This window comes from Pongo abelii, chromosome 22 (genome assembly GCF_028885655.2).
Source record: "Pongo abelii isolate AG06213 chromosome 22, NHGRI_mPonAbe1-v2.0_pri, whole genome shotgun sequence".
Lineage (NCBI taxonomy): Eukaryota > Metazoa > Chordata > Mammalia > Primates > Hominidae > Pongo > Pongo abelii.
Genome location: NC_072007.2, coordinates 49,709,292 through 49,717,281, shown reverse-complemented (window position 1 = coordinate 49,717,281; position 7,990 = coordinate 49,709,292). Strand labels below are relative to the sequence as shown.

Here is a 7,990-nt window from a genome sequence, read left to right as displayed (position 1 = left end):
ATCGTGCCACTGCACTCCAGCCTTGGTGACAGAGCAAGACTCCGTCTCAAAAAAGAAAAAAAAAAAGACCCCCATCTCTACAGTATAAAAGAATAAAATAAAAAGAGTTCAAGAAATAAATTTAATTATACATGTAGAAGGGTTCTTGAAAGAACAAGAATTTAAATCTTTAAATAAAGTAAAATGTTAAAAAATGGAAGTGTAGGCTGGGCACGGTGGCTCATGCCTATAATCCCAGCACTTTGGGAGGCTGAGGCTGGCGGATCACGAGGTCAGGAGTTCGAGACCAGCCTGGCCAACATGGTGAAACCCCGTCTCTACTAAAAATACAAAAGTTAGCCGGGCGTCATGGTGGGCACCTGTAATCCCAGCTGCTTGGGAGGCTGAGACAGGAGAATTGCTTGAAACCGGAAGGCAGAGGTTACAGTGAGCCGAGATCATGCCACTGCACTCCAGCCTGGTCAACAAGAGTGAAACTCTGTCTCAAAAATAAAAATAAAAATAAAAAAATAAAAAAGAAGTTTAAAAACAAGCATTTATACAACATTTTAAAATACAAATATTAAATTATCCTAAATGGCAGCACTATTTATATTGCTAGATGGTGTTGTGTGACATTGAATTGTATGCTTTAAAATGGCTAATTGTATCTTCTATGAATTTCACCTCAGTTTGAAAAATATTGCTAAAACCAGATAACCTTTATTTATTTTTTATTTTTTGAGATGGAATCTCGCTCTGTTGCCCAGGCTGGAGTGCAGTGGCACAATCTCGGCTCACTGCAACTTTCACCTCCCAGGTTCAAGTAATTCTCCTGCCTCAGCCTTCCAAGTAACTGGGATTACAGGCACGTACCACCATGCCCGGCTAATTTTTGTATTTTTAGTAGAGATGGGATTTCACCATGTGGATCAGGCTGGTCTCAAACTCCTGACCTCAGGTGATCTGCCTGTCTGAGCCTCCCAAAGTGCTGGGATTACAGGGATGAGCCATTGCACCCAGCCCAGATAACCTTAATTTTTTTTGTTTTTTTATGTATTTGTTTAATGGAGTCTCGCTCTGTTGCCCAGGCTGGAGTGCAGTGGCCTAATCTCAGTTCACTGCAACCTCCACCTCCCAGGTTCAAGCAATTCCCCTGCTCCAGCCTCCCAGGTAGCTGGGATTACAGGCGTGCACCACCACACCCTGTTAATTTTTGTATTTTTAGTAGAGATGGGGTTTCACCATATTGGCCAGGCTGGACTCGAACTCCTGACCTCAAGTCATCCACCTACCTCAGCCTCCCAAAGTGTTGGGATTACAGGCATGAGCCACCACACCCGGCCCCAGACAACCTTTAATATGTTTTTATTTTAGTCCTTATTTTACACCAAGCCCTTCTGATTAGGTAAAGTTCAATAGGTTAAAAATTAATCTTATTGTTATTAGTGCAGCCAACTTTATTTAGACCATAAATTTTCACAGGCTTAGCACTATGTGCAGAAATGTATCTCTAAATAAACTTTCATTTGCTTTTTAAATATGTTTTTATTTTATGCCATGCCACCTTTGTTTTAAAAATAATTAAAATATTAAAAGTTTTTATTTTAAAATAATTTCAAACTTGTAGAAAAGTTGTGGCCAGGCACAGTGGCTCAAGCCTGTAATCCCAGCACCTTGGGAGGTGAAGCCTCCCTGGTGAGCCCAGGAGTTCGAGATCAGACTGAGCAACATAGAGAGAGAGACCCTGTCTCTAAAAAATATTATTTTTTCTTAATTAGCCAGGCATGGTGGTGCACACCTGTAGTTCCAGCTACTTGGGAAGCTGAGGTGGGAGGATTGCTTGAGCCCAGGAGCTCAAGGCTGCAATGAGTTGTGATTTTACCGCTGCACTCCAGCCTGGGTGACAGAGCAAGACTCTGTCCCAAAATGGAAAGAAAGAAAGAAAAGCTGCAAAAAATAAAAATGGTGTCAAGAACATTCAATGTAGGCAGAGCTGGTGGTTCACACCTATAATCCCAGCACTTTGGGAGGCTAAGGTGAGAGGATCGCTTGAGGCCAGGAGTTCAAGACCAACCTAGGCAACATAGCAAGACCTTGTCTCAAAAAAATATATATATATATCCTTAACTTAGATTAACCTAGTTCATTTTACTTCATTTGCTCCTTCATGTTCTTTCTCTCCCTCTGTTAAGCAGAATACCATACACCAGTGTCAATCACTGAGAGAGAAACATCACGCACCGATTACCAATCCCAAGGGAGGACTCTAAATACCTTGTTAATTTCTGCTAAGATTCCTGCATTTGCTAGGAGATTTTGCACAAACCCAGCTGCCCGAGTATAAGTCCAGGGAGATAGAACACTTGCACAAGTCAGGCAAAGCAACTTTATTACTCCCAGAAAGGCGGCAAAAGCCAACAGCCGCCTAGGATCCATGGTGAGCTAGTCCTCAAGCCTCAAGAAAGGTGCATAGGACAGAGGAAGTCTCATCTGCACGAGCTCCACTTCACACTGCAGCTGAGGGACTCAGAAAGCACTCCACCCCTCCACTCTGGGTTTTATATTCTGGCCAGGACTTGACTTAACTGATCACAAGTGTTGCAGGACATCTGTTCTAGGAGGATCATGGAGAGAGCCTGGGTTGTTCCTCTTTATCTCAGGATGTTGCAGTCTTGGTACGTTCTGCCTGGGAACCGCAAGCAAGAAGGGGAGAGCTGGGTTGACCAAGGTTCTTTGGGGACTTGTTCTCTGTTTCTCTCTCTCTCTCATTCTTTTCTCTCTCTTTCTCGCTCTCTCTCATTCTTTCTCTCTCTCTCTCTCTCTCTGTGTGTGTGTGTGTGTGTGTGTGTGTGTATCACTAACAATGTACTCTTGCATTTTTTTTGGAGACAAGGTCTTGCTCTGTCACCCAGGCTGGAGTGCAGTGGCACAATTTTGGCTCACTACAACCTCTGTCTCCCAGATTCAAGCGATTCTCCTGCCTCAGCCTCCGAGTAGCTGCGGTTACAGGCATGCGCCACCACTCCCGGCTAATTTTTGTATTTTTAGTAGAGACGGGGTTACACTATGTTGGCAAGGCTGGTCTCAAACTCCTGACCTCAGGTGATTCACCCACTTCACCCTCCCAAAGTGCTGGGATTACAGGTGTGAGTCACTTCGCCTGGCTTCTTACATAATTTATCAACTTCTGTAATGTTAACGTTAATACAATACTTTAATCTGCTATTTGTGTTCCAATTTTGTCAATTGACTGCATAATTTCCTCTGTAGCATTTTTCTCCTTCAGTATAAGATCTAGGGTTGGCCAGGCGTGGTGGCTCACGTCTGTAATCCCAGCACTTTGGGAGGTCAAGGCGGGTGGATCACCTGAGGTCAGGAGTTCGAGACCAGCCTGGCCAACACGGTGAAACCCTGTCTCTACGAAAAATACAAAAATGAGCTGGTCATGGTGGTGGACATCTGTAATCCCAGCTACTTGGGAGGCTGAGGCAGGATACTCACTTGAACCCAGGAGACGGAGGTTGCAGTGAGCTGATATCGAGCCATTGCACTCCAGCCTAGGCAACAACAGTGAAACTCCATCTCAAAAACAAAAAAAGATCCAGGGTCAGGTATTTTATTTAATTTACATGTCTCTTTGGCCTCCTTTAATCTGAAACATTTCCATATCTTTTCTTTGTTTTTTATTATATTGACATTTTTGAAGATACAGTTCCCCTGCCTATAAAAAAAGAAAAAAAGAAAAAAAAAAAGTTTATGAACCAGAGCGGTGGATGTGCCTGTAGTCCCAGTACTTGGGAGGCTGCAGTGAAAGGATTACTAGAGCTGAGGAGTTGGTGACCAGCCTGGGCAACATAGTGAGACCCCATCCCTAAAAAAAAGTATTTCGAGAAACTGTTTTGCAAAGTAGTATAACATAGTTATACCTTTTTTTTTTTTTTTTTTTTTTTTGAAACGGAGTCTCACTCTGTCGCCAGGGTGGAGTGCAGTGGTGCGATCTCGGCTCACTGCAACCTCCACCTCCCAGGTTCAAGCGATTCTCCAGCCTCAGCCTCTCGAGTAGATGGGACTCGCAGAGATAATTTTTGTATTTTTGTATTTTTAGTAGAGATGGGGTTTCACCATGTTGGCCAAGATGGTCTCGATCTCTTGACCTTGTGATCCACCTGCCTTGGCCTCAAAGTGCTGGGATTACAGGCAGGAGCCACCGTGCCTGGCCAACTATACCATTTTACATTCCTTCTAGCAGTGACTAACAGTGTACAAGAGTTCCAGTTCCAGCCGGGCGCAGTGGCTCATGCCTGTAATCCCAACACTTTAGGAGGCTGAGGCGGGCAGATCACCTGAGGTCAGGAGTTCAAGACCAGCCTGGCCAACATGGTGAAACCCTGTCTCTACTAAAAATACAAAAATTAGCCAGCAGGTTGGTGGGCACCTGTAAACTCAGCTACTTGGGGAGACTGAGGTGAGAGAATCGCTTGAACCCGGGAGGCGGAGCTTGCAGTGAGCCAAGATCGCGCCACTACACTCCAGCCTGGGCGACAGAGCGAGACTCTGTCTCAAAAAAAAAAAAAAAAAATGCATTTCAAGAAACTGCTAACCTCTTTTGCAAAGTAGTGTAGCATAGTTATACCTTTTTTTTTTTTTTTTTTGAGATGGAGTCTCACTCTGTCGCCCAGGCTGTAGTGCAGTGGCACGATCTCGGCTCACTGCAACCTCTGCCTCCTGGGTTCAAGCGATTCTCCTGCATCAGCTTCCAGAGTAGCTGGGACTACAGGTGCACGCCACCACGCCCAGATAATTTTTGTATTTTTAGTAGAGACACGGTTTCACCATGTTGGCCAGGATGGTCTCAATCTCTTTACCTCGTGATCCACCCACCTTGGCCTCAAAGTGCTGGGATTACAGGTGGGAGCCACAGCACGTGGCCAGTTATACCATTTTATATTCCCTCTAGCAGTGACTAACAGTGTACAAGAGTTCCAGTTCTGGCCAGGCACAGTGGCTCACACCTGTAATCCCGGCACTTTGGGAGGCCAAGGCAGGCAGATCACCTGAGGTCAGGAGTTCAAGACCAGTTTGGCCAACATGGTGAAACCCTGTCTCTACTAAAAATACAAAAATTAGCCGGGCGGGTTGATGGCCACCTGTAATCTCAGCTACTTGGGGAGGGGAGACTGAGGTGAGAGAATCACTTGAACCCAGGAGGTAGAGGTTGCAGTGAGCTGAGATCGTGCCACTGTACTCCAGCATGGGAGACAGAACGAGACTCCATCTCAAAAACAAACAAACAAACAAACCACAGGAGTTCCAGTTCCTCCGCATCCTCACCAATACTTGGTAGGGTCAGTCTTTTCAATCTAGCCATTCTAATAAGGGGTAATGGTATCTCATTATAGTTTTCTGCTATATTTGCATTTCCCTAATGACTACTAATATTGAACACATTTTCATATGCTTGTCATTCTTATATCTTTGATGAAATATCTGTTCAGATCTTTCTTGCCCCTTTCTTTACTGAGTCATTTATTATCTATTATAATGCTGAGTTTATTCTGTATACAAATCCTTTATCTGTAATATGTTTTGCAAACATTTTATCCCAGTCTGTAGCTTGTCTTTTCATTCTCTTAAAACTGTCCTTTGAAGAGCAGAAGGTTGTTTTGTTTTGTTGTGTTCCTGAGACAGGGTCTTGCTCTGTCATCCTAGTTACAGTGCAGTACCTCAATCACGACTCACTGCAACATCTGCCTCCCAGGCTCAAGTGATCCTTCCACCTCTGCCTCCCAAGTAGCTGGGACTAAAGGTGCATGACACTATGACCAGCTAATTTTTAAATTTTTTGTAGAGACAAGGTCTCATTATGTTTCCCAGGCTAGTCAAGGGCAGAAGATTTTAAGCTATGGTAAAAGAAAGTGGATCAGTGGTTACCTGCGGCTTCGGGGGTTATGGCCAGGATTCGCTGCAAATGGACAGGCGGGATCTTTTCCAGGTGATTTAAATGTTCCAAAACTGGATTGTGGTGATGGTTGCACAGCCCTGTAGATTTACTAAGAATCCCTGAGACAGGTGCGTCGCTTGATCTCAGCAGTTCGAGACAGTCTAGGTAAGTAAATGGTGAAACCCCGTCTCTACAAAGAAATTTAAAATTATCCAGGCACGATGGCATACACTTGTAGTCCCAGCTGACTCGGGAGGCTAAAGCAAGAGGATTGCTTGAGGCTTCAGTCCAAGAGGTTGAGGCTGCAGTGAGATATAGTCACACCACTGCACTCCAGCCTGGGCAACAGAGTGAGACTCTGCCTCAAGAGAAGAGAAGAGAAGAGAGGAGGGGAGGGGAAGGGAGGGGAAGGGGAGGGGAGGGGAGGGGAAGGGAGGGGAGGGGGAGGAAAGGAAAGGGAAGGGAAGGGAGGAGGGAAGGAGGAGGGAAAGGGGAAGGGAAGGGGGAAGGGAAGAGGGAAGGGGGAAGGGAAGAAGAAAGGGGGAGGGGAGGGGAGGGGAACGGAGGAGAGGGGAGGGGAGGGGAGGGAGAAGAGATGAGAAGGGGGAAGGGAAGGGGGAAAAATATGTTCCATTCTCATTAAAAAATTAAATCATTCTTACCTGCTGGTAAGAATATCCAATTTGGTAGAAAAACATTATTTTAAAAAATGAGGCTAGGCGTGGTGACTCACACCTATAATCCCAGCACTTTGGGAGGCTGAGGTGGGCAGAATACTTAAGGCCAGGAGTTCAAGACCAGCCTGGCCAACGTGGTAAAACCCCGTCTCTACTAAAAATAAAAATAAAAATAAATAGCAGGATGTGGTGGCGTGCACCTGTAATCCCAGCTACTTGGGAGGCTGAGGCATGAGAATCTCTTGAACACGTAAGGTGGAGGTTGCAGTGAGCTGAGATTGTACCACTGCACTCCAGCCTGGGCCCTGTCTCAGAAAAAATTAATTTTTTTTTTTTAAATGAGGCTGAGTGTGATGGCTCACACCTGTAATCCCAGCACTTTGGGAAGCCAAGGTGGGAAGATTCCTTGAGGTCAGGAGTTTGAGACCAGCCTGGCCAACATAGTGAGAACCTGCCTCTACAAAATAAATAAAATAAGCTGAGGCTGGGTGCAGTGGCTCATGCCTGTAATCCCAGTACTTTGGGAAGCCAAGGCAGGTGGATCATCTGAGGTCAGGAGTTCGAGACCAGCCTGGCCAACATGATGAAACCCTGTCTCTTCTAAAAATACAAAAATTAGCTGGGTGTGGTGGCAGGCATCTGTAATCCCAGCTACTTGGGAGGCTGAGGTTGGAGAATCACCTGAACCCGGGAGGTGGAGGTTGCAGTGAGCAGAGATCGTGCCACTGCACTCCAGCTTGGGTGACAGAGTGAGACTGTCTCAAAAAATAATAAATAAATAAATAAATAAATAAGTTTAGTGGCCAAGTTTGGAGGCTCATATCTGTAATCCCAGCACTTTGGGAGGCCAAGATGAGAGGATTGCTTAAGCCGGGGGTTTGGGATCAGCCTGGGCAACGTAGCAAGACCTCGTCTCTACAAAAAAAAAAAAAAAATCTAATTAGTGGGCATGGTGGTGCACACCTGTAGTCCCAGCTACTCTGAAGGCTGAAGTGGGAGGATTACTTGAGCCCCGGAGATGGAGCCTGCAGTGAGTGATGACTGCGCCACTGAACCCGGGAGGCAGAGGTTTCAGTGAGCCTGGGCGACGGAGTGAGACCCCATCTCAAAAAAAAAAAAAAAAGGAAGGAAATTCTGACATGCTACAACATGGATGAACCCCGGCAACATTATGCTAAGTGAAATAAACCAGTCACAAAAAAAGCAAATATCGTACAATTCCACTTGTATGAGGTATCTGAAGTAGTTAAACTGAGAAACAGAAAGTGGAACAGTGGTTACCAGGGACTGGGAGGATGTGGACATGGGAAGTTGTTTAATGGGTAGAGTTTTGGAGAGCTATTGCACCATAATATGAATGTACTTAGCACTACTGAACTGGATAATTAAA

The 7,990-nt window shown here is 45.2% G+C and overlaps 1 long non-coding RNA gene across 1 annotated transcript; it reads right to left on the bottom strand.

The window, feature by feature from the left end:
- Positions 1 to 2,349: 2,349 nt before the first annotated feature.
- On the bottom strand, positions 2,350 to 7,497 carry LOC134760855 (uncharacterized). Its single transcript, XR_010138886.1, has 3 exons — positions 6,586 to 7,497; positions 5,914 to 6,113; positions 2,350 to 2,668 (listed from the first exon to the last, which is right to left on the bottom strand). It is a non-coding gene; the product is annotated as an uncharacterized LOC134760855 (long non-coding RNA).
- Between the last annotated feature and the right edge of the window lie 493 nt (positions 7,498 to 7,990).